Here is a 27625-nt window from a genome sequence, read left to right on the forward strand (position 1 = left end):
GAACCATACGGGAATAGAAGTCCTTGTAAAGAAGAATGTCATATGGCTCTTGGACTGTTTGTGGAGACACAAGGCATGGCAGTCTTCTTGGAGAAGGTGGGCCATTGATTCTAATTTTATCTTCCTTCTTGGGATTGATTTTTTAAATCAATAGGGCTGAGGTGGTAATATTATAGGGGTAGGGATTAGTGGCATTACTAGGCATATGAGAAGTTCTCTGGACCTTCCTTAAATCCTGATGTATCACATTTAATAAAATTGAGGCACAGAGAGATTGAGTAAATCTCCTAAATTTTGTCAACAAGCAAGTGGGAGAGGTAGGATGCAAATTCAGGCAGCTGGAATCCAGAGTAGGGAGTTCTAACTATTGTGGTAGAGACACTAAAAAATGCTTGTTGACTGAATTGATGGATGCAGAGAAATCTGTTATTTGGGGAAATTGCCTTGCTAGGGGATAGGATGATGTCAGTTTGCTAAAAACCAACACTAGTGAGCTGCCGACCTGGGTTTATGAGACTCCCCAGTTTGCATCATCATAAAGTCCTGTTCTTCTGTCTCATGCTCTCATTGGGAAGACTTGGCCTAGAAACCCAGACACCACAGTGTGAGGAAGCCCAGTCTGCATGGAAAGAATCAGAGGCCCACAGGCCCTCAGACACAGCTGATTTATCATTGCGTAAGAGGAGCACCAACTTGCCAGCCATGGCAATGAGACATCTTGGATACGGATCCCCTAGCCCTAAATTGTACCCCCCAACTGATGCACATGGAGCAGACACAGGCTTCCCTTTTGAGTCTTGTCCAGATTGCATTATGATGAGTAAAACAAATGATGGTTGCTATTTTAAGCCTCAACATTTGGGTGTTTGTAATGCAATAATAAATAACTGAAACATTCGACCGCTAAGCTGCCTGGTGTTCCTGAGACTTTGCTTCCCCAGCTGTAAAATGAGGATGAGATCAACAGAGCGGAGGGTTGTCATACGGATTCACGGAAAATGTGGAAATATACATATTTTGGCATTAATAAGTACTCAAAGTTGGCTTCTCCCCCCATTTCCTCTGTAGCCTCCCGGTTTAGACAAAACAACTGAGAAGTGTTTTTGTTTTGTTTTGTTTTGTTTTTAAAGAAAATAATTTCTTCCCTCTATGTATACAAGTAGGCAAAAAGATGGGAGGAAGAAGAACGGCTGTTCTGTCAGCTGATTCTCATCCCCCAAATAGCTCACACCCACCTCATTCAGATATCTGCTCAAATGCCATTTACCTGAAGAGGCTCACCTGGGCTCTCCCATCTAAAAATGCAGCACGTGCATACTCTCCATCTTGTCCCTCCCTAGCCATTAATATTTATTATTTTCTTCATAGCATTGATCATCACCTGAATATTATATACTTATGTTTACTATATCATCTTACTCCACTAAAGAGGAAGTTCCACCATAGCAGGGTTTTTTTTCACTGTTTTGTGCTTGTGTCTCTGCAGCACCTGGAACAGTGCCTGACATACATCAGGAATTCCATAAATATTTGTTGCATGGCTAAGTGAATGAATTCTTCCTGGTGTATTCCCTCCTCTTGTTTTAATTTATTTCTTTCAGAATGTATGTGGAAGAACATGTTGAATGGAACATTGACTTCAAGATCAGAAAGTCAGACAGACTCGAAGAAAGGAAAAGGCAGACAAATATGCCAGTTACTTTCGAAGGGTAATGGCATATTTTGAAATTTGGAGGCTGCTTCATTAAAATTCATTTTGTGCTACGTAAAATAAGGAATCAGGAGCCTGACAGAAATGAAACTCAAATAGGCATTCATTTCCTTTATCTTTTTACAAGACAGATCAATTAGTAATTTTATGGTTGAAAAAACTCATTTTTAAATGTTATGTGAGACTTAGTGTAATATCAAATCTGGCCTAATGTCACCTTTATTAAGGAATTGAAAGCACTTTTACATCTGTTCATTCTACTAAAAAAATACTGAGAATCACATTTTTTTGCTATCTAAAGTTTATAACGGAAGAGAAAAATGGGCACAGAAGTGATCTTGTTGCATAATTAACTCCCTGAAAAGGAAAGGCGAATGATCAGCGCTGGACCGGAACGTTTGAGCTGCACTTGTATTTGTAAACCAAGCCATGGAAACCCTCCCAAACAGGTGTGTTAGAGAGTCCAGATGGCCTCGATGAGGGGACAGGAAGCCAACACCTTCTGCTGCATTTCTGGACACTCTGACAGGCGGGCTGTGTTTGGCTGCATCAGTGCCTCGCTGCGGGGCAGCCAAGGGGACACACAGGTGGTGCCGGATGGGAAACAGGGTTTCCAAGCAAGAGACTGCTGTGCTGCTGGAGAATTACCTCCCTTTGCACCAACGGGTTATAAAACTAAGATCGAAGTCATTTATGAGTAGTAAAGATCCTGGATAGCTTTTATATAGGAGAGCATTGGTGTTATTTAACCTCGGTATCCTAACGCAGGTAATTACATGCTGCCACCTGAGATTTCCCCTGCGCGTTCAATCAGATCTGGTGTCTGCCTTTCTTTTTCAGTCCTGGGTAGGATTGCTGTGCAGCTATTAAACAGCTGCTGAGTCCCCATTCTACACAAAACTGTGTGTATTCTTTATAAGTTGATGTTGGGGTGAGGATGTGTGATGCTGGCAAGCCTCCGTGTGGATCTAGTTCCAGTGGGATGTTTTACTGGCATGATTATAAGCAAGGGAAACTTTGGCCCCTTTGATTGCAAACAGAGCTTTGGGAAAGTGATGGTGATTGATGCATTTGGTCCCTTCTAGTGAGAGTGAGGCAGCAAGGGAGCTTTGCAAGTTACAACCCTGATGATGGAATCTCTAACTGGTGGAAGGAACCCTGAGGGATGATTACTGTGTAAATAGACCCACTGAGAAAAGCTCAATGAGCTATATTCAAAGTACTGGAAAGGAGGCCACAACTTTCTTCTCTCCCTTAAGCTCTTCCACAATGCATACTCCAGCTAGCATTCATGTTCTAGAAGAGGCTTGTCCATGGAGGAATAACTAATTTTGAAGACTGCTGAAATGCACCAATTGCCCAAATACCCACCTTCTCATTCTCTTACTTTGTTGGGTTAAGACTTTGCATTTTCAGAAAGAATTGTTAAAAAAGGAATGTGCTAATTCAGAAAAGTAATAGCTACATTTATTATTTCAGCAATTCTTAAAATAGCTCCCTGTGACAAATGTACCAAAGGAAATTCTCATAGAGGACAGGTGCTGGGGTGTGTTCAGGACTGTGCCCAATTCCAGGAGCTCTACTTAGTTCCACCCTCTATTGCAACCAGACAGCTTCAATGGACAAGTGAAGAAGGGGGCCATTGTTGTCGGGATATTATTTATTGCATTTTAGTTTCTATAAAGAGTAATCATTTACTATTGCTAGCTCCTTGACAGTTAAAAAAAAAAGTGAATAGATGAAAGGTCTGTAAGTCCTTTTTTTCATTCTTCTCTTTCTATAACTTTACAGTTACAGGGAGAAATTTAACTTGTTCATCCAGCACACTTTCTGGTATAGAAGTGTGAGGTAGTCATTCAAAGTTTATAAAATAAGACCTTTCAAGCATTTTCTTTTCCCCTAAAATAGACCACTTTCATCCTTATTAAAATCTACTGAAGCTGTTTGTGTCCCTTAGAATTGTGAGGGTGTCATGTAACAGAACTCTGGACTATGGCTCAAACAGAGATTGTTCTCACATAACGGGAACTCCAGAGTGATCAGTCCACAGTTGGTGCTGGTACTCTAGGAAGTCATCAAAGAGCCAGGCTCCTTCTACCTCCTGGCTCACCATTCTTAGCTTACGTCTTTTAACTTCATTATTATAAGATGGCTGCTATCCTTAAGATAGTGCATTTTTATTCCAGCAAGAAGAAAAGAGAAGAATCAACAGCAAATGGTTCAGACCCCTTTTGGACAGGACAATAATAATCTCAAAATTTCCACTTAAAACCCTCCCCTTCTTATCCACAACAGGGCTACATAACCCCCTCGTTGCAAGGGGGTCTGAGGTGGTAAGTTTTAATTGGCCTAAATAGTTCACCATAGCTGCCCTGAATGATATCAGAGTGAATAAGGAATTAAGGATTATAAATAAGAAATTCAAGTTATAAATAAGGAAGCCGGGGAAAATAGATACAATAGTAAATGTATGTTAATAAGAAGTGGATGCTACATAACATCATTAATGAACTCCATAAACTCCATTAGGTGTCTTCATTTCCCTTCTTACCATTAATTTTGATGATGTGCAGATGAAAATTGCCTTGAGTATGAACCAGCATCCATGGTTCCCAGGAACATTTCCATCAGCAGTAACATGACTACATGCAGGATTTACAGTCTCAAACATATCCCTGTCCTTCTCCTGTATCAGCTTTAAACTTAACTTCTGGACATTCCTGGGGAGGAAACACGCTTCCTCTATCCTCTTATATTTAGGGAGGGAGTGTCTGTAAATTTAACTAATAAAAGATAAATTAGGACAAAAAGCACTGAATTTTGTTAATATTTGTATGAACAGGAGTTCATAGACAAGAAGTGAGACTCAAAGAAGCAGTTGGACTTGGGCTTACATGTTATTTTAACAAAGGACAGGGGATTTGGGCTTCAAAAGCTGAAAGTCCTGGGGCACTCACTAGAAAATAGAAGGAGGAACTAAGAGGGGATTAGGGTTATTTCAGTAAGGTTTGTTTATACGAACTCATTTGGTGTTGACTGTCTTCCCCCTCTCAGGTGATGGTGACTCTTCCCTTTCTGATACCAAAGGTCACCTTCACAAAGGGAAATCTATGCTCTGCTTTTAGGCAGATAAGGGGGGTTAAAGAACTCTTCCTGCATCTGTTAACTCCCAGTTACCTCAGCTCAAAATAATCCTCTGTCAATATGGCATATTTGGCGTGGCATACCCTGATCCCCTTCAACACCTATCTGTAGGATCTTCCACATATTACCATTTGTTGAGGACAGAAAAGTTGGCACTTTTACAGTGAAGTTTTATTTATGTCTCTTGAAGTTCTGCAGTTGAAAAATCCTTGAGTAGGGGAGGCTCTCAGTATTGGTAGGTGTTAAATTAATTACAATAAACCTCACAGTTGACGATGGCCCAGCATATACTCGTGGTGCCAAAAAAAGCACACATTTTAAGAGATGTTACCTATGCATTACTTTTTGAAGTTGAATTGAATTACGGCAGCACTGTGTAGTATGACGTTTGCTCAAAAGGTGGCTTTAATCAAATGAAAGCTAGCATCATTCATTGCGCTACAATTTTAATACAGCTTTCTCCTTTCTTAAAATGTATATACATTTTTTGGCACCATCTGTATTATGACACTGCCGCTGAGAACTGCTGCACTAGAAAGTAAGATCAGTCACCTGTTCTTTACTGTGGGGTTTACATTTAATCCAGTTGACAGAATGAGATCCAGGACACACAAAAGTTGATGGCTGGGTAAGAGAGGCTGAGAAAACAGAAAATGAAATGGTAGCATCGAGGATATTGCTGTGGTAAGTGGTCACCGTATGGGAGGACACAGCCAGCTGGAATGTAGAAGGTAACTTTGAAATCCAATATAAGCTTCTCCCTGAACCCGGAAGCCAAATTTCCTTCTGTGGACTAGAGCCAGAAGCCCTTATTACGCAATTCACTTTAAACTGAATCCTTTTAGGTAAGTTTTTTTTATATTTCACAAATGTGTGGATTAGGTTTCAATGGGCTCTTCATCCACAGAATATAGTCTCTCTCTCTCTCTCTCTCTTTCTCTCTCTCTCTCTCTCTCTCTCTCTCTCTCACCTTCATTTCAGGAGTCAGGAGGTGAAATGATTGACTAAGATTCAGTCACCTTTATGAAATGCAAACTATGGTTATTGAGCTGAATTGAGGTGAGGAATCAAGAAGCACTTGGGAAAATTGCCTCATTTTCCCTTCTCTCTGCTCACTAATGGCCTTGAGGAAGAACTCTTCCAGAAAATACTGTGATTAGCCTCATGGAAACAGAGCCTTAAGCTAGGCTCTCAATGGCTGCGGTGAGGTATCCTCAGGCCTGATCCATGCACAGATCTAACGATGTAGGATATTTTCCTGTGAGTGTGCCGGGATCATATCTCGTGAAACCGAAGACTGGAAGCACCGACCAAGGAGAGGCAAGGCGTTGTAAAAGAGGATAGTTTATTAAAAGTAAAGAGTCGCAGCTCTCGGAATGAGAGGGGTCCCAACCGGGTTGCCCAGTGACTGAAGCAAAAGCTCTTACTTTTATATCTTCCCTTGTCTGCTTGGAGAAGGGAGCGGGCACCTTCTGTTGGAATTCGTCTATCAGGTTTGTCCTGATTGTCCACCCTAAAGGGTTTAGCACACCCATTCCTATCTGTCAGATCTATTTTGTTTGTCTGGCCAAAAGGAATTTATGAGATAATTTATTAACCTCAAGGCTCATTCTTATTTCTTTGTCCTGGAGTGAAGGAGCCATTCCAGAACCTGGAGTTTCAGGATATGGCTGCCTTTTGTTTATTCCACCAGGGACCTTCCTGTCTACCTAACAACATGCTAACTTGTCTCACTATGTGGGAAAATTTTTATTCTCTACTGCATGTCTGTTTAAAAGCCAATTCTTCTTCTATTGTTACTGAGGAATAGAAGAGCTTCTGCACAGTCTGTTAAAAGGCAATTTAAGCATCTTAAAGCAAAAAACACAAGATAACTGTTTCCAGTAAAATGGCAGGAAGAATCCAAGAAAGAAGGGTGAATTTTCTAATATGGAATCTGGCCAAAACAAGGGTTAACTCATTTCCATTAAGTCTTTAATGGCGACAATTTTAGGGCCACTGCCTCTTTTATTAAACTATCTCTAATATAGTTTTGAACTATCATGCCTCTATGTTGCTGAATCCTAAATTACTATTAGGTGGGTGCAAAAGTAATTTCGGTTTTTGCAATTATTTTTACCTTTTAAACCACAATTGCTTTTGCACCAACCTAATACATTGGCCATTTTGCTTTCCATGTTTCATAAGGATATTTTTTTAAACTTCAAAGCCTCCTTTTTAATGCTCATCACTCCAGCTGACAGAAGACACCTTTATCTCCATTTGGTCATTTCTGTTTGCCATAATTTCTCTCCTTAGCCTAAAGTGCATTTTAATTGAACAAAGCATCATTTTCTGTTCAAGTTGGGTAAAGAGCTCAGAGCCTTACCTTAGGGTGGTTCACCTTTTTAGATGGACTGTAAAAGACATGTTGACCTTGAGTTTGAAACTCTAAATGCAGAGATTTTTTAATCTCTTGGGATCCTGAGAATAGGGTCATGGGGCAGAGGGCATCAAAAACATTTTAATTTTAATAATAAAAAGATCCTACCTCAATTGGGCCATGTATACCCTGGAAATGGAAAGGAATAGAAAGCCAGATTGTTTTATAATTGACAGCTTCGTCTCCCGGCAGATGGCTATAATCTCCTGAATGTGCCAAGCACAGACTCCAGGATTTCTGAGTTTGTAGTGAAAACAAAAAGGACAAATATTTATCGTAATTACAACATTTATGCATTGGATATAGTTTCAGAGGCTTTTAATCCTCCTTGATTAGAAAATACAGAATGACTTTGTTTTTCTTGCCAGTTGAGGAAACACTTTACCAACACTTTGAGAAACATTTCAAGTTTTAATAAATATAAAGCTAGGTCATACAGAAACAGCTTTCCTTTTAGCATACTTTCTAGTGAATCTATCTATACATCAGCCCATTCAGGCCATTCAGGGAGTTCTAATCAACTTGATATAGCTGCCAATCAAGTTACAGCACTCAAATTCAAATAGCTATTAGTCAACTCTGGATTTGTCTGAGGAAAAGATTCACTCATTACTGCTGGTTAGTTCTTGTCAAGAAGGTCAGTTGGGATCTCTAGAGTGATTTTCATAATTAGGTTCTCTGTGTAATGTATGAAAATTACAAGGCAACCTGACCCACACCTGATTAATCCCTCAGATTAAGTCCACCCCCATTGTTAGCAAATCATTAGTCAGCATCTGCATTATTATTACCCTAAAAAGTGCAAGCTATTTCCAGAGAACAGCACTTTGTAATTCAAATGTAAATTCCTTGGACTGAAATGAAGGTTTTCTTCAGCTTTGGAGTAATGGGGAAAAATGTCTGATAGGATACAGAACCAGCAAATATAAATTTAAGACACACCTCTTCCACTTCATGTTTTGCTGCCTTGGGCAAATCAATTAACATTTCTTAGACTACTTCCTGGCTTGTCAAATGCTAAACATTTAAGATTCTTACTTTGACAAAAATGTCCCATTGGTAATATTTTGCATATCTCTATTGCCAGATAGCACCATGGACTATCAGTGCTCTCTGTACTACTTAAAATAGAGTCATTAATGTCTTTAAATCTAATCAGATTAAACAGCTTATATCAGAAACCCCAGAACCAATTCATGAAACCGTCCTTAAGATTCTGTTCCTCTAGAACTACTCTCAGTACCAAAATACCTTCATTAGTCAGAGAAATAGAACCAATGAGATGTATACACATACATATAGATGATGATAGATAGATAGATAGATAGATAGATAGATAGATAGATAGATAGATAGACAGACAGAAATAAATTGATTTTTTGTAAAGAGTTATCTCATACTATTATGAACTGGCAAGGCCCAAATCTGCAGGATGGGCTGGCAGGCTGGAGACTCCGGAGAACCCATGTTCCCACTGAGTCCAAAGTCAGTCTGCTTTAGAACCAGGAAGAGCTGATGTTGCAGATGAAGTCTGAAAGTAGCCTGCTGGGAAATTTTCTTTTAGTCAGGGGATGCCAGTCTTTTTGTTCTATTTAGGCCCTCATTGATTGGATGAGATTCACCCAGGTTGGAGAGGGAAATCTGCTTCAGTTAACCACCCATTTAAATGTTAATCTCATCGAAAACGCCCAGAACAATGTTTGACCAAATATCTGGGCACCCATGGTCCAAGCAAGTTGACACATGAAATTAACCATCACACACAGTAAGGGTTTCTCAAAAATACATTTCCCTAACCTTTTAATTCAGAATCCACACTAACACTAGAGTGAACCTTCTTTAAGTGCAAAGCAGATCACATAATTTCCTGCTTAAAACCATTCAATTATTCCACATTTCCCAAAGGCCAAAAGGCCAAACTCCTTAACATAAGTCTCCTCTCTTTCTCCCGTGGCCTCAAACTCTCTTTCCATGTGTGCCTCCTACTCCTCAGAACTACTCCCTTCCCACCACTGTGAGTGCCTTCTATTCCAGCCTAGAGGACCAATTATATTTCTCACATCACATCAAATGTTCATGCCTCCATCTTTATGCTATTTCCTCTTCAAGAAAGAGCTCTCTCCCCCTCTCCCATGTCCCCATCCCCAATTATATTTGCTTGGAAAACATGAATTCAAAATCCCAGAGGCACCTTAAAAATCTCCTTCTCAGAGATGCCTGAATTGACGTCTCATCACAGTTACTTCCTCCTTGATATTACCCACTGAACTGTGCCTCTATAGTTCACACTCACCACTCTGAAATGTGCTCATTTTCTCTTTGTGTCTGGCTCACCTACCGAACTGTAAGTTCTTTTAAGTTCAGGGACTATTTGTCTCCTCAGTATCTCATGTGATGTCCAAAGCCCATTAAGTACTCACAGTTTGTTTGTGGAATAAATGAAAGAGGAGAGATTAAATGAAAAAAATTGGGGCCTAATTGGGTAGTCAGTGTAGAATCACTAAAGGTTTTTAATTAAAAATCTCTTCTTGAAAGAAGGAAAACGTTGTGCTTTGGGGAGATTCATCTGTCAGTGACGGGGAGAAGAGTTGAGGGCAAACGGGGGAAAAATAAGAAGGCAGGGAGACTAAATAGGCTATTGTAACAGTCCAAGGATGAGATAGAAAGTAGTTAAAGCAGTTCGATGGAGTAGAAATAGGAGATGCTCCTATTTATAAATATGTCCCCTTTCTTTAGAGCACATGGTAGGTTAAATTGCATTTTCTTTGACTCCTTTGAAGTTAGGTATGGCCACGTGATTTTCTTCGGCCACTGAAATGTGACTGGAAGTGATATGTGTCACATATAAACCAGAAGCTCAAAGAGACAGTACGTGATCTGCCACATTCCACCTTAATGCCTCAGTGGTCAAGATGGAACCTGATTCTCTGAAAGATGATGCAGAACAGAGTTCCCCTCCCAGCCTGTATTTGACATGCAATGTGAGAAATTAAATTTTGTTGTGTCAAACTAATGAGTTTTTGGAATTGTTCGTTGCTGCATCAAAACCTAGCTTATTCTGATTTATCAGGATTTGGCAACTGATGGAGGAGACTATGCATAGCAGAAAATATTACAATGTAGCATGCGGGAGCATGAAAATTTTAGCTTGCGTGACTGACAGGCTGCTACGTATGGTTGTTCATGGTGTGTACCTCACAACTGCAGGGCTCCCATTCTCATCACAGTCTGTCTGCATTGGGGTCCCTAGAGCTGTGCAGTGTGTAACCTGCACAGATGTACACAGCAGCCCTGGAAATAATTCATTCAGAACAAAAATGATTATTTATTGTCCACTGACTCCCCAGTGACATCCTGCATGCTGGGACTACAAAAGCAAACTAGAATTGTTCCCCTGTTGTGATACGGTCAGAGGCCAGCACAAAGTGGCAAATGCTCTGATAGGACCCCAGTGCACAGCCAGAGGAAGAGGAAATCAGCTCTGAGCTGTAGCTGAGATAGAGTTTGAAGGCTAGTTTGGAATTGTTCAAGCAGAGAAGTGAAGCGAGTCATTTTAAGCGGAAGAAACAGAGGTAAGAGTCCATGACCCACTGGAGAAACTGCAACAGGTCCACGTGGCTATGGTTTAGGTAAACATTTTGGAGGTGAAGGAAAAGGGTAGGAGAAAAGACTGGAAAATTAACTTGGGGTCATTTGGAAAGATTTCATATTCTGCCAATGATTTAGGCTTTATTTCTGGAACAAGATTCCCAGAAGCGTATTAATCAGTTGAGTGCTGTATTTAAGTTTTATGTTTTAAAAACATATTAATAGGAGATTTCTATCACATCATTGATAGACATAAAGATATTAGATCTAAAAGGGGAAGCTGATATATTCAGCTTGATATTTTAATTACTTTTTGATTCAAAAAATTGTTTTTTGCAAAAAACTAAACTTGAGAGTTAAATTTTGTTAATACTGATTTCAAGGATGGATTTATTGACTTGAATGCAGCTCGAAATACAGGGGTCATCATTGAGAACCTGGAAATCTATGTGTCATGCAGAGATTGCCTTTATGTAAGGGGATTTGATATGCAATCACACAGGCCACGAACAATACCACCCAGAGCTAGAGAACTTTGAGAACTTGTAAAAAGCAGAGCCCACCCACTTATAATCTGAATTTACAATTCCTCTGGAGTGCAAAGTCCAATTGGATGAGCTTTGTGTCTCATCTCTGGTGTTTTTGGCTTTTAAGGTCTTCCCTGTAGTGACATTTACTATGATAGATTGCCATCTGTATCATGGGCAATGATTTCTGGTTAATGTTTGGCAGTTCAGGCGTTATTATCAAATGCTGGCATCTAGCTCTGCTGCATCATCAGAATCTGAAATAAGACCTTTAGGCATTCTCCTCCTCGCAAAGAAAGTACTGCCCCCAACACTGTGTACCCCTTTGATGTCCTATTTATAAGATTTCCAGATTTGCCATTCAGCTTTAACAGTTTTAACTGTCCGGCATTTCCTGCTTTTTTATTGCATAAATAAAAACCAGACAATGACGAATGTCCTAGTGATGTTTCAAATGACCATCACAATAGCACAGCTTGTCCCTGGAAATCTGCGTCTGACTATGAAAATCCACTGAACTTTAAAGCCTTTATACATAGATGAGGAATTCATGAAAAAGCAGCCTTCAGAAGGAAGAGAAAACCAGGAATTTATAAATGGCCAGGGGAGACATAGATGTCAAAATTGCCAGATGTTGGTGTATCCAAAGTCAAAGGAGAACTTGATTTGAATTTTGATTTGTTTGAGGAGAAAGCACCATAATTAATGCCTAGCCAAAGATTATTGTCCCAGGGACTCTACGAACGTTCTCCTAAATTGAGAAGTACTGGTGCTAGAAAATCTAGTGCCTGGCACAGAGTAGTCACTCTATTAATATTAGCTATTAATGTTACTATTCTGCTGAACTGAGAAATAAATTGAAAATTCAAGTTGAACTTAAAACCAAGTGCTCCTTTGGCTTTTATACTAATTAACACATAGCCTATATTCAAGTTATATATATAATTAAAATCCTTCTGCCAAACTCATAATGTGATGAGATGACACCCCTACACCTTGATAAAGCTGCAGGTGGCAAGATAGGACTGCTGATGTCTGATGATATGTGCTACCTCACTATGTACAATAGAGATATTCTGGAAGATGTCTTTTAACAAGAATATCTGGAACTGAAATGACAAACCTTCACATAATGAGACGGACTATTTTGCAGCTTTTAAACATAACTATAGTTACAGTCTTAGGAGAATGCAATAATACTCCAGACACCTCACTAGATTTCATATTTTATAATTATTATCTCATTTGACTTTTTCCACAGTCCTATGAGGTAGATATTATTACTTCTTTTCACATATGAGGAAACTGAGATTCAGGAACTGGTCCCTATTATATAGCCAATAATTGGAGAGACAGGTTAGTTAACATGTCGTTAGGTAGACAGGAAGGTCCCTGGTGGAATAAACGAAAGGCAGCCATATCCTGAAACTCCAGGTTCTGGAATGTCTCCTTCACTCCAGGACAAAGATATGAGACCCTGCCTTGAAATGAATAAATTATCTCAAATCCCTTTTGGCCAAAGGAGCAGATCTGATAGACAGGAATGGGTTATTTCGTTAATCCCTTCAGGATGGGCAAACAGGACAAACCTGATAGATGAATCCAATTAGAAGGCGCCAGCCCCCTTCACCAAACAGGCAAGGGAAGGTATAAAAGTAAGAGCTTTTGCCTCAGTCACTGGGCACCCCCATTCGGGACCCCCTCCCACTCAGGAGGTACAACCGCTTCTCCTGCCTCTAATTAACTATCTTCCTTTACAACTTTTTGCCTCTTCCTGGTCCATGTGTCCATTCTTCGGTCTCCCGAGACACGATCCCGGCCCACACCCAGCAACTGTGGACAGATCCAACATCATTTACATCATTTAGGGGCTCATCCAGGATTGAAGGAGCTATAAATACTATCTGTGACTTTCTACTTGCCCACCCTATGCGCCTTCATCATTTTTGTCTCCTTTTCCTATCACACAAACAGTAGGCCTCTGTCAGCCATTTAAATGCGAAAAGCGCAGCTGCTACTCTCAAGACTCAGAGGGCAGGTCTTGCAGGAGGCTCTGGTTGATCCCCTCTGGCACGGAGTCCAAGGAATGTTGGCAACAGTCCAACTGCCTTTTCTCTTACTTTCTCTCTTGGGTAGAGCACAGCCCCAAGATGGCATGTGATTGAGGTGAATGGGCCTTGGCAGCGACTGCAGGACTCCGATCCTCGCTCCTCTGTGGTGTGTCCCAAAGGCTTCCTGGGACTTCCCCCAGCCCAACTGCCCATCCAGGTGCCATTTGGAGGCTTCTTTCCCCTCTCTGCTACTTTCTCCTATCCCTCTGCTGCCTCTTTCCTTTCCACAAGGAGACTGAATACTGGCGTGTGGCCAGGACTGTGGGCCTTTGTGGACAACTGAGGGATCCTGGTCATGGCTACTCTACAGTGGGTCCCAAAGGTCCCTCTGGTCCCTTCCCAGCCCGACTGCCTGTAAGGGTGCCAGCAGAATGACTCCTTTGTCTTTGCTGTTCTTTCATCCTGTCACTACATCTCCCCAGCTCTTGAGATGTTGGTCTGGGGTCCCTTCCCTGTGAGACCTCCTCAACCCTCTCCAGTAACATATTTTAACAAGCCAGCCAGGAGGGAAGCCCATTTTAGGGGACCCCAAAACCTCTCGCTCACTTTCCTATACCTCTTTTGTTTGCCATCCTTGGTGGGCATGGATCGGACAGTTAAATGGCCATTAGGGCATCTGCCGCTTGAAAACTCCCATGACAGGATAACCCAGTCTTGGAACAGGTCATTTAGGACCTGCCAGGCTCAAGACAAATCCAAGCACCAGTGAGGTCTGTGTTTGTACGGCATAATGTCTCTCTGGAGACTTGATTTTTCATTCTCTCTGTTCTATCGCTGTACTCCTCTGGGGCTTGCACAGCTTCTCTGCTACCTGGCTCTGCCCCCAGCTCAGCTGGGCTGCAGGGACAACCGAGAGGGAGTGACTCCAAGAGCACAGCTTCTCTGGAGGTCTGCCTCCCAGGCCACCTCAGCCACCGCCAGGCAAAGTTTTTAAGGAGAACCAACATATTCCAGATTCACTTTTCCTTAAGGCGACAGCTTTCTCTGAAGCCTTTTGGGGCTTCAGATATCTCTTTTTGTGTCCCCCCTCACTTACTGGGTTTCAGGGCCTCCTTTCACTCCCTCTTGCCTAGACCGTATGCCTTCCCTACAAGCTTTAAGTATGTACTCCCTTCTTAAACATCTTTATTTAGAAGGTCACTATTATATTAAGCATACCATCAATTTCTGTGATGCCCAGAATCAGGACATACACCCCTCTACCTGAAGGCACCTCATTATCAGCCACAGTCTCTATCGGCCAGACATTCAGGAGGGGACAGGGTAGGCACCCACTGGAGGCACGGGCCGGGCTGCCCAGGTAAGCACAACTAATCCTGGTGGTCCGTGTCTCCCCACTTGCCCTGGAATCGGTTGTGCTACGTCCATGGCCCACGCATCTAGGGGATGCCCTAGAGCAAGTTATGGGAGATGAATTGCAAAGGGACACCTTTCTGTTCTTCCTCCCTTTCAGACGGGCAATCAGCCCTCAAGCGCCTTCACCTCCCTGAATTGCATCTTGAAACATTGGGACAACTTTGACCCTCAGACTTTGAAGAAGTAGTACCTGGTTTTCTTTTGTTCAGAAATTTGGCCTAAATACACGTTGGAAGCTGGGGAGAATTGGCCTGAGGGAAGTATTAATTACAAGACTATCCTGCAGCTAGACCTGTTTTGCAGACAGGAGGGCAAATGGTCAGAAGTTCCATATGTTCAGGCTCTTTTCGCCCCGAGGGACAACCCAGACCTCTATAAGAAATATAGTGTTGACCCGATTCTTTTGGCCGTGATCTCTTGCCTCCCTTCTCCTAGGGAGACCCCTTCTGGGGAGACTCCTCCTCAGGGGATTCCTCCTAGGGAGACTCCTTCTAAGGAGACTCTTCCTAAGGAGACCCCTCCTAAAGGGACTCCTCCAAAGGAACCTCCAGCGGGATCCTCCTCCTGAGGAGGACCCTTCAACAAACACCCATCTCCTAATCCACCTAGAAACAGGAAGGCCTGAGGCTGAGGTAACTGAAGGAAGTAAGTGGCACTTTTAAAAACCAAGCAGCTAATTCTCAAGCCAGACCTCCCTCCCCGCACCCCTTACTCTGCTGCTCTACTTCTAAGGCCTGCAGAGACCACTCATTATGAAGAAAATCGCCTTTAGATTGGAGTCCCAGAGTATTAACGTTCTAAATAGCCTACTTTTAAAGTCATGTTATCTCTGTTACAGAATTTGTCAAGAAAATAGCTTAGATTAAATATCTAGGTATTTTAAAATAACAAAATGCTGAGGTGTTACTTATTAGGTAGGTCTAAGTTCATCTATTTCTAGCTTCTTTTCACAGGAATGTTAAGAGAGAAATTAAGATCTGTTAATAAATACATCTTACATTTTATTACAAAAGCCTATGCTTTTAAAGGTTGCCAGATATATTCCTGGATTTGCTAATGGAAGTGCTAATTGCTTGCTTTTGGTTGCCAGTAAAAATTAAGGTTCTGAAGATTATGGATTCCAACATTGAAGAAAATGGTATGTGTGCTTTCAAGGAAAGTATAAGGTATGGAAACACATTTTTGAAGGTACCGAAAGAAAGCAGTTTGTCCTAAAGATTGTTATTTGTAAATGAGTGAAAAGAGACAAACTAAGAGGGACTGGGAAAGTCGTAGAAAGCTTGTGAGAAGTTTTGAGAGTATTGTATATAGTTAAACTAAATGTAATTAACTAAGTAAATTTAAATCTCAAAAGTAAGCTGTTTCAAAATAAAAGTTAAGTTTTCTCTCTCTACTAAGATAAAGTTTGTTAGACTATTGGTCTGCTATTGACATTATAAAAAAGTTTTCTGCCTGAAAAAAAAAAAAAAGATTATATATGTCACCAAAATAATTTTCTATGTTTCATATTTTCTCAATCAGTTCCTTGGTTATTCAAAAATTAAATCTAAAAATTAAGTTTTGCTAATAGTTAAGTAAATTTTTATATAGTAGAACTGCTAGAGTTCATATGTCTTTCTCAGCTATAGGCCAATATAAGAAAGCTTAGCCTAACATTTTCCCCTAACTGGCAGGGAATTCTAATGTTTCTGGCCCACTGTTATGTCCCTGATTAAGAGGCTCAGATCCTAGAGAAGGCCAGGAATGTGTTTGTCTTTAACAGCCAAGACAGAAAAACAAGAAATAAAAGAACAGTGAGATGAGTGGATGAGATCAGAGATAGGCCAGACTTCTGGTCACAGTTATAGATAACTCAGGGCTGGAGCCACTTCAAGACACCCCAAAAACCCCAGAGAGAATACACCAGGTAAAAGAGCTTGCTTTGATTGTGGAAGCTCAGACTACTGGAATAAGGAGTGTCCTAGTCCTCCAAAACCACCGTGCCCCCTGTACAGACTAAAGGGCACTAGAGGAGGGAGTAACCCTTGTTCTGAAGGGAGCAGAGACCAGCTCTCTTCCCAAAAATGGCTGTTATCACTGTTGGGCCTGAAGTTCCTGGCAGCTCCCAAGCTATTCTCATCACAGGGGTAAAACTATGGGCGACTCTGATTTGGCAGGTAAGCCTATTAATGTCCTAACTGATATAGAAGCAATTTATTCTGTCTCAACTGCTCATTCTGGACCTTTTTCCTCTGAAAACTGCTTGGTTGTAAAGATAAAGACAGCCCCCAGATTTGGGCTCATTTTACTCAGCCTGTTTCTTATCATTGGTCTATACCTTAAAGCAAATGTAAAATAAACAAATTAAACTTAAAAAGGACTCTGGAACTATTTAAATAAGGAACTAGACCTCATAGCACGTGGCTGGCCAGCTTGCCTCCAGGCCATAGCTGCAGCTGCCCTCCTGGTTCCTGAAGCCACCAAGCTCACGATGGGACAGGACTTAACCATCTTTGCCCCCACATCACATTTGAGGACTTTTAAATACAGTGGTACCTCGGTTTTTGAATGTAATCTATTCCAGAAGACCGTTCGAGTACTGAAACATTCGAAAACAGCCGACAGCTAGGCCTCAGGATCTTGCACTCAGTGGAAGTCGTGTGACATGTTCAACTTCCAAGGTGTGTTCGAAAACCGAAGCATTTACTTCCGGGTTTACGACGTTCATAAACCGAAATGTTCAACAGAGATGTTTGAAAACGGAGGTACTACTGTACTAATAATAGTCACTGGCTCAGTGATAGCCTCGTCCTGCGGTATCAGGCCCTCTTATTAGAAAGTCCTGTAATCCAAATACACACCTGCTCCACCCTTAATCCTGCCGCATTCCTCCCAGAGATGGAGGAAGAATTAACTGCCAATAAGTTTTAATACAAACCTATACTGCTAGAGCAGATTTATAAAAAACACCCCTAGACAACCCAGATTGGACTCTCCTCACTGATGAGAGTTCTTTTATAAAAAATGACATACAAAAGGCTGGATATGCTGTAGTTACTCTACATAGTATCTTAGAAAATACTAACCTTCCCTCTGGGGCCAGCACACAACTAGCTGAGCTAATAGCTCTCACTCAAAGACTAGAACTGAGTAAAGAAAAAAGAGCCACAACTCCGGCTGATCAATCTTAGTTTCACTGGCTGCTCCAACCAGGCTTTAATCTACCTCACAGTCTATCCATGCCGTGAGACAAGAGTTAGGACAGGTCAGAAAAACAGTTCTCAAAAGCAGAGCTGCCATAGGTTAACTACTTCTCAAACACAATCAAGGATGCAAAATGTTTAAAGGGTTATACTGTTTCAATCTCTCTGACAATTCACAGTTAAATAAAGATAAAGTTCAACAAATTCACAATATAGTTTCCAATATTAAACTAACAACAAGATTCTTTGCCTTCCTTACTTCCTGGCTTCCCAGTTTAGCGGGACTTAAGGAAACTTTTCTCATTTTTCTTTCATCCGTTGTTATAGGGCTTACCTCATGCTGTGGCCTACAGTGCGTCTCAGCTCACAGACTACCCACTGGTTGGCTGTGACGGCCTACAAGACAGCAGCATCCTCACCTGGATTTGTTCACCTCCCGGGGACTCTTAGATAGACCTCTGGACAAGCCCTAGATGCTAGTCTCTACTACTGCCCTCCTCAGCCTGAAGTAGCCAGAGCAGTCATTGCCCCTATTCCCTAACAGCAGTTAGGGTTTTGTCTTCAGAGGGGGGATTGAGACAGGTTAGTTAACATGTGGTTAGGTAGACAGGAAGGTCCCTGGTGGAATAAACAAAAGGCAGCCATATCCTGAAACTCCAGGTTCTGGAATATCTCCTTCACTCCAGGACAAAGATATGAGAACACTGTGCCTCGAGATTAATAAATTATCTCAAATCCCTTTTGGCCAGACGAAGGAACAGATCTGATAAGAATGGGTTATTTTGTTAATCCCTTCAAGATGAGCAAACAGGACAAACCTGATAGATGAATTCCATTAGAAGGCGCCAGCCCCCTTCCCCAAACAGGCAAGGGAAGGTATACAAGTAAGAGCTTTGGCCTCAGTCCCTGGGCTTCCCAGTTTCGGGTACCCCCTCTCACTTGGGAGCTGCAACCTCTTCTGCCTCTAATAAACTGTCTTCCTTTACAACTTTTTGTCTCTCCCTGGTCCGTGTGTCCATTCTTTGGCTTTACGAGACACAATCCCGACCCACACCCAGAAACTGTCGACAGATCCAATATCATTTACATCACTTGTAGGCTGTGATTTGAACCCTGACTGACTGAACTTAAAGTCTGCGTTTTTAATCACTGCAATTCATGGCCATCTTACTAGTGCAAGTTCAGGGTGAGCTTTATTCCTCTCTTTGCATTATTTTATGCATCAAGAGTCTTTACAAATGTGGTTCCTTAGACTGTCTAAATGATTGAGTACACCTCAATGCAAGGATTGTTAGCTTTCTCTGAAACACCCTTTCTTTGATAAATTTCTCAAAGGAATAGTCCAAGGATAATAAATCGAGGCATCTTGGGGACTCATGGGAATTTGCCTCCATGATTGATGGAATGAACTGGCTGTCACCTGCATACATGGTAAATAAAGCCATGGAAATGCATGAGATTGCCACCTGAAAATTGACATTGGTTTGTTCATTTTCTTATGGAAAGAATACAATTGAAATGAAGGGAGCTGAGGGGAAACCATAAACGTGATTGATAGAAAGATACAGAGTTTAGATTAGGAAACTAGAAAAGAGAACGGAAGATTTATTATTATTTTATTACTATGTCTTCAAAGTAAGCCAGCAGCCTTTCCTCAGTACAATCACAAAGTACATAGCACGCTACTAGGCACCATAGGGGAGAGAGAGAGAGAGAGAGAGAGAGAGAGAGAGAGAGAGAGAGAGAGAGAGAGAGAGAGAGAGAGAGAGAGACTCTGTTCTTTTGGAGCTAATGACTTAATTAAAGGATTAAAATTGAATTTATGCTGGGTTGAAAGACATACACCTGAACAGCACAGACACATGTTAATCACCAAAGGCCACCTTTGCTGATCATTTCATATAATTTGTCTCTAAGTGAACAAATGTACATTTTAAGAAGGAAAACCCAAGCTCTCTTGACCAGAAAAAGCTAAGCAGGATATGAAATGCCATGTGTCAAAGGTATGCAGGCAAAACATCCTTTAAATAGACAAATGAAAGAAAACCAAGGCAAAAGCCTGTCTTCTATTATACAGCAACGAAAGGACATACTTAATGATCCAAGTGGCAGAAAACATTAGTGCCTTCATTTACCTCAAATATTAATAGGGGAATAATTTAGAGAATTGGTTACAAAAGAAAGAGACTGACCCAGGCTTATTTAAATATGGCTTTCTCAGCCTTCTATTTTATTCCCCAAATGTGCTTACTCTTAGTTTGTATGTGGAGACATTCTAGTGGGCCTGAGATAATCATGAAGGTACCTTTCCATAGAGGGAAGGTACTTGGCCAGCTCTTTAGAAATTGTTGAGGTATCAATTTCCAAACCACAGTCCCATGGGAATGACAATAGAACAGAGTAAGCATTATATTAGAAGGAAATAACAGGAGTTGAAAAGTTGTTTGAAAAGGGGAAGAAAAATATTCTCTTTAAAATTCAAGGAAACAGGAGGATAGCAACTTCTAACAGACTATGGATTTGAGCCTCCATTGGAAATTGTGAACATTCAAACTAGGCTGAACCATGTTTCCAATCAAGCCTTTTCTAAGTCTTCTATATCTGTCTACAGAGTGTAAAATTAGCTGTGTCCTTGACTCCCATACCTTGTCCAGCATTTAATTCCAGTTGGAACACTTTAATGTGAAACCACACTTCTCTCCTGTAAAGTCATAGCTGTTAAAAACCTGCTCATGATTTGTGGGCTTATTGTGTCCTCTGAACAAACAGTTCCCAGAGGGCGACTAGGCTCTGGGACAACATTGCACAAGGTAGTCAACCAACAGCATATTCAGTGTTTTTGAATGAACAGACCCTGACTACAGTTGGAGAACCTCTCTCTTCCTGAATCATCCTGGTATAAAATGTATCCCCCAAGTCAGCGTCCTCATAACACAGGATACACTCAGAATCCAGGTTTAGAATTTTGTCAGTCGTCAAGCCCAAGTCCCCACTCACCTGCCCACTTGGATCTTGGAGCAAATAGTGACTGCCACTCAGGTTTGATGATAGTTTCTCTTTGAAATGTTCAGAAGAAAAAGATACTCTGAGCACAAAATAATGTTCTCCCAGGATTACGATAATCAGCTGAAAATAGATGAAAAGGTAAGATTCTTTGGTAGTGTAAACTGTTTACTACACTTCAATACCCAGCTCATCCTTTCTGGGCACAGGATATTACAGAGATCTGAGCAAATTAGATGGTTAGGAAGTCCTTGTTGGCAGAGGTGATGCACATATGTTTATTGCATGCACTTCCACCCAGAGGAAGCTGCGTGATCCCTCATACCTGCGCCACATGAAAGCTTTGAATTTTACCAAGGAGCATTCGTTGCACATCTGGACTGATGTCTTCTAGACTCTGCATGAATCCTTGAAGACCTAATACACATATTGTCTTTTCATAGCAGAAGTTTAAAAATTCCCCTGCATACTCCATAGTGTCTCTTTTTATTTTTGGATTAGTGTCAGTTAAATGTGTCAGTGAAAAAGCTAACAACTTCATTTAACGAGGAAGGGTGCCAAGAGACACAGTGAGTTAAAATCAAGCTCAATCCAGTTAATACGTAGGTGTTCTTCAATAAGAGAATGATTTAAAGTGAAATGAGCAAAACTCTTGATTAGGCACAGATTCAGTCATCATTTCTAGAAAGCTGAAAATGAGGACAAAAATCACTGCCTATTTTTAGGCAATTTAGAATTTAAATACACATTAAAACATACCCATAAAATTTGTTTCTTCGTTAGCTAAAAGCCTCAGCATATCCGTGAGAATGACCAATCCATTAAAATTCAAAGAAACAAATAAGAAGTTTAAGTGCATCTGGTCGACATAACTTGTTCATTTTTGAACAGTTTAGGTACCTGGAGAGGGAAAAAGTGTTTAAATTTTGGTTACGTGTTTTTTATGCTTGTTTTTTGTTTTTTGATTTTTGCTCTTGTTTTCATCTGCCTTTTGCTTCATGGTTGCCTCAAAGTAAACATGTTTATCTTTTATTACATTGAAATTCAAAGAAATCCAAAGACTTACAAAATCATAATATAGCTCTGAAGTGGCAGAGAATAAGTCCAAATCTGTCTGACACCAATAATTTTGCTATTTCCACTATGCGTGTGACTGTGATTACCTCATCTATAAAGCAGGGTTCATATCTACTTCACAAGGATTAAGGAGATAATTTATGTTTATCATCTAGAGCGGTGTCTGACATCGGGTAGGTATGAACAAAAAATGTGATGGTAGAAGCACTAATGGTGGTTATTGCTACTAAAGGAAAAAGTATCAGAGAGAACTGCCACCTGAATGGTCTGAGAATAATACCCTAAGTTCTCTCAAAGAGAAAATAACTGTGACTGTGGAGTGTAAACTAAGTATCTCCAAAATCTGCATGCACTTACTTCTTGCAAGAACAGAGAGCTTCCCCAATAGATTCGGTCACACATCATAGATCAGAGTTAAGTGTTGACTGGGTAGAGGACATTTTGTAGTGGTGCATAAAAGAGGAAGAAAAAAATGATAGCCACTTCAAAAATTGTATCACAATGTCTAGAAAGCACTAATTAATTACTTAATAAATACACCTTGAAAATTCTTTCTGTGGACTAGAATATGAAGCTCAACCAGAATCAGGAAACCCAATTTAAACCAAAAAACACATTTCGTATGTGCTTCTAGCCACTTATATTTTAGCTCATAGTGACTGACATTCCAGCAATGTCCATTACGTTCAGCCATGTCCACTAGGGTCTTATGTACGTGGTTGTATCATGATGGCAGGAGAAAGGTTGGAAACTGCTGAACCAAAAAAAAAAGAAGAAGAAGAAGAAGACTGGTTCTGAGATGACAAGTGAAGGGGTTCAGAAAGAACAGCCTCTCCCAAGATGTGCCACTTTGGCACAATCATTTTAAGTTAAAGGCAATTGAGACCCTGTGGACTCAAGAGAAACTTGTATTGCTTCTTTAAAGAATTTAAATTGGGGGCCTTTCCCATAGTAAGAGTTATTACCAAAAGTAAATTTTTATGACCTGTCTGTACATCAGTGTAAACAGCTAATTACTGAATATCCGCTCTTATTATCATCCTGTGACTTACCCTCCCTGGCCCCTATCCCATTCCTTGGCTCAAGTAAGGTAAAGTATACCTTACTTTACCTTTCTGTCTTTGAGCCTCTCATGTATGTGAGTTTCTCGTATGTACAAAATTAAATTTGTTTTTCTCCCGTTAATTGGTCTCATGTCTATTTGATTATTAGAACATCCAAAAGAACCTTTGTAGGATAGAGGAAAACTCTCCTCAACAGAAGTTTATAGTCATCTACTTCCGAAGGGGCAGAACAAGTAGGTATGTGGGCCCTATCCTACCCTTTCAGCTCTACAGTTATCTAAAGGAAACATCCTGAAGTGGACTAGAGAGAAGGTTATGTTGGTTCAAAACCCCAGGAGCTTCCTGGGTGAAATTTGAAACTGGTCCCCATACATGGAGGCCAAGGAGTGACTAAAAAAAGAGGCAGGCGGACCACTCCGGGTTAGTAGGTGGCAGGTTTAATAAACCAGGGAAATTACACATGAGGCTTTTCTTGAGGGACCATAGGACGAGCCGATCTCCACATCTGCCCACCAGAATCTAAAAAATTTATATAAAAGCTTTAACTGGGTTCCGTTGCATATTCAATCCAGATGAGTCTCAACAACACATTCCTCTCTAAAGGCTGGATTCTTGAACACGGCTCTGGCTGTGAGAATGGCGGGCACAGTGTGCGTACATTGCAAAGATAGGGGAAGGAGCCTCTAATCACCCAGATCCAGTTCACAGGTCAACTGGTGTTCACATCCTGTTGATCACCTCCTCCAACAGGATAGCAATAACCTCAGGGGTAAAAATGTTTCTTATTTTTACGAAATTTCTCTCAAACAACACACTACTCTGGTCTTTTCTTTCATTTTATAAGCATGCATGTGTGTACATACATACACACCCAAACCATACACAAGTAAGTGGGTGTATATCTGGCTGCCAAGACATACTGAGTAGATGATACTGCTACTGATTTCCCATTTTTAATCACTTTTGGCAATTTTTATCTATGTGGTAGTGACTTAAAAGTAATACAAGACTATTGAACTGAACCAACTGCAAATTGTTGTTTGATCCGAACACCTCTCAAACATATCCATCTTCAAATGGATGCAGCAGCATCCATTACCTATGTCTCCTTTAGGAAAATAAAGGACCAACATCAGTAGAATGTTTTCCATCTGAGGAACCTGAGAAAAGAATGTCTATTAGCTGCTTTAATACAACCCCAACAATGGGATAGAATCTGGTTTCTCAAGTCTTCCCTTCTTCTTCCCACAGCCATATTGGGTAAGTAAAGGGAAAAAAGAAAAACAAAAGCAAAAAAACAGATATAGAAAATTCCTCTGTGAACATTAAATTAATCTTCTGTAAAATTGTATTATTTTACCCATAAATGCTATGGTGGGGGTTATACATGTAGTCAGATAGTAATTGTATTAGAACAAGCTGCAGTGTAAATTTTTTAAAGTATTAAGTTTCATCATCATGACAGATTTGAAGACACAGTAAATGAATGTGGGCTTTAATCTTTGATTGAATATAAGCCTCACACTCAACTATGTGACTATTTTGCACATTATCAGAAAGAGATAGAATTCCCCATTAGCTGTTACATCAAGTTTTTAGTTCAAGGAAGAAGTCTTGTTTGGTAAAACTAAAAACAAAATCAGGTCTTAACCAATTTGATTTTTCTTTGCAGGATTGACCTAATAAGTGGCTTGGGTAAAGCCCTTATTGTTTTGTTTTGTTTTGTTTTCGGAGCTAGAAGAGAAGGAATCGTTAATAGATAAGCTTAAGGCATTGTGAAATACACTTACTAAATAATAAACATCATTTTCTTTTCCAAATAAATAAATTATTAATTCTCATCCTACTCTACCAAAACTAACAGTGAGAAAATGCAGGCGCCAAGGAAAAGAGATGAATCTCTGCAAAGAATGTGTAGTACACAATGGGAGGGTCAAGGCTGAGAAATCGTTAGATAGGAACCTTAAAGCTAACACCATAAAACATAGGAAGGGCAATTTTTAAATAAACCTTAGGAGAATCTATTGCAATTTTAAACATTTCCAACTACAGACTAGACAAATGCTCAAGAATGGAAAAGGTGTCCACTCAAAACTTTTAAGATCCATCAATATTGATTCTCATCTCTAGTAAGAGAATTAATTATACACTAGAACTAGTATTGGTAGTGAAATGGTGTGTGTCCACCCCTGCTCACACTTAATGTTTTAAACATATATCCTCCAATATTGATTTCAATAGAACATGACAAGCTTTCCATTTTTCTAAGGATATGGGTGGTTTTTTCACTTTACTGCATGAAAAGACTTCCTCCATATTTAGTGGCATAAACAGCCATTTACTGTAGATTCTCTATGTATCAGGAATTTAAACAGGGCACAGGAGGAACGGCTTGTCTCTGACCCATGGAAGACTCATCTGGAAGATACTATGCAAGGCTGAGGTCTGGAATAATCTGAAGTCTGTTCACTTGCATGCCTGGTGAGTGATAATGGCTATCAGTTGTCAGCCAGATCACCCATGAATGGGCTCTCGTTGTTGCCTGGGATTCCTTCAAATATGGTGAGTGGGATCCAAAAGTGAGTGTCACTAGAGGGAAACAGCTATATGGAAGGTGTAGCACCTTTTGTGTTCTAGCCTCAGAAGTCACACAGTGTCTCTTCCTTTCTATTCTATTGATTGGGCAGTCACAAAAGCTGATCTACATTCAAGGGATGGAAATTAAACTCCATCTTTGCATGGGAGAAATGTCAAGGTTCTGAGATTGTGGGACGGAAACATGGCTGTGGACATTTTTGGAAAATACAGTCTACCACAGTAATTGCGTTTTTTCCTTATTCTTTCCCTTTCCTTTCTTTTTGTCTTGTCTTTGCTTTCTCCTAGTTTCTAAGGAAAATAACAAGTCACACATGGAGAGCACATTTCTAGTAAATTCTAGTGATATTTTGGTCATCTGCTCTGAATCAGTTCGTCGCAGATTAATAACTTTTGTCCCTCGGGTTATGCTGGTAGGTCTACCAGATGTTTATTCTAACACAGGCATGTTGGAGTTTATAATTGAGGATAAATTATGGGAACAGAATTTGGAAGTGTTAATTGTTGGACAGAAGTCCAAAACAGGGGTAGGAAAGTGTTTAAAAGTAGAATGAAGACAGATGTTGGGACTTGAGTCCCTATTGAGAGGAAGGATTTAGGATGTGAAGAAAAGACCTCTCTGCTGAAAATAATTAAATGTTTCTTGGTATATGTAAAGCTTCTAAGGATTTTTAGAAATTACTTGACTTCAGGACATGTTATTTATTTTCCTATACATTGCCAAGTAAACTTTGTTTTGAAAAAAAATTTCATTTATTTATCAACAGATATTGTAGCTTTCTTTTTAATGTTCTGAAACTACTAAGTGATGCATCTTTTTGGCCTCATGCTTCCCCGTGTCTTTCAGTACCCTCCTCTGTCCTGGCACTATTTCCTGACTCCATGAAGACAGTTATGGATGGTGGGTCTGGCCGCTGCACTCCCTGGACTGAAATAGCCAGAATGATGAGAAAATTGAGTTGATGCAATTGAGTGTTAACAAAAACATGGAGAAGAAAAAATTATCTGTTTCTTTGAAAGCCACATCCCATGAACATTCTCTTGGACGATACAAATCTACATAGAAAAATCTGTTCTTTACCAATAATTTCAAAAGTGCATGAGGATGCTCATGCAGTATTGCTTGTAATAGTAAACACTGAAAATAAATTAAAATGGCCATCAATGGGGGAATGTCAATGTGGTATATTCATATCTAAAGTGCTATTGTAGCCTCAAAATAACATATATCTACTTTCATGTAAATATGCCTGTGTTTTATTGATACATTATAAAAATAATTTGCAAAACATTATGAGTAGAACAGAATCCTATTTTGTTTTTGAAAGCAGATTTAAGCTTCGCCATTCCATATAAAATGTCTAAAAATAACAATGTATTTTCCTTTTAAAATTCACTTCTAGCATGTAAATCAAGAAGAATCCAGACAGACCAGAACCTATGAGAAATTCTTGAAAGATTTAAAAGGAAATGAAATTAGAAAATACAAGTTTCCAAAATATGGAGTTTGCCAAACACACTTTTCTGCTACAGAAGTTGGGAGCAATACGAAGGGAGTTTTATAGCCAAGCATAGTGGATACTGGGATCAAGAGGTCCTAAGAGTAAACAACTGGGTAATCAGAAGGGGAAACCAAACAGATCAGGCTCTGAATATCCCACTTTCTTAGGGCAGAGAGCAGCTACAGGGGTGTCAGACTCAGGTGAGATAGGAGAAGTTATACTGTAAGAATGTGGGGTCAAAGAATTGTGACAGTGCTGATGGCTGCAATATTGCCCCAATGGCATATTCCAAGCCTTCCTACTCTGAATGAAAGCTGCTCAGTGGTCAAGCCATAGCATCTCA

The 27625-nt window shown here is 40.3% G+C and overlaps 1 long non-coding RNA gene across 1 annotated transcript in view; it reads left to right on the forward strand.

Annotated features, from left to right (window-relative positions):
* Positions 1-27315, forward strand: part of LOC117023939 (uncharacterized) — a 48153-nt gene extending 20838 nt beyond the window's left edge. Inside the window, exons 2-3 of the long non-coding RNA XR_004423287.1 lie at positions 25561-25747; positions 26628-27315. This is a non-coding gene — a long non-coding RNA (uncharacterized LOC117023939). The remainder of the gene's footprint in view (positions 1-25560; positions 25748-26627) is intronic.
* The last annotated feature ends 310 nt before the right edge of the window (positions 27316-27625 follow it).

Source organism: Rhinolophus ferrumequinum, chromosome 6 (genome assembly GCF_004115265.2).
Source record: "Rhinolophus ferrumequinum isolate MPI-CBG mRhiFer1 chromosome 6, mRhiFer1_v1.p, whole genome shotgun sequence".
NCBI lineage: Eukaryota > Metazoa > Chordata > Mammalia > Chiroptera > Rhinolophidae > Rhinolophus > Rhinolophus ferrumequinum.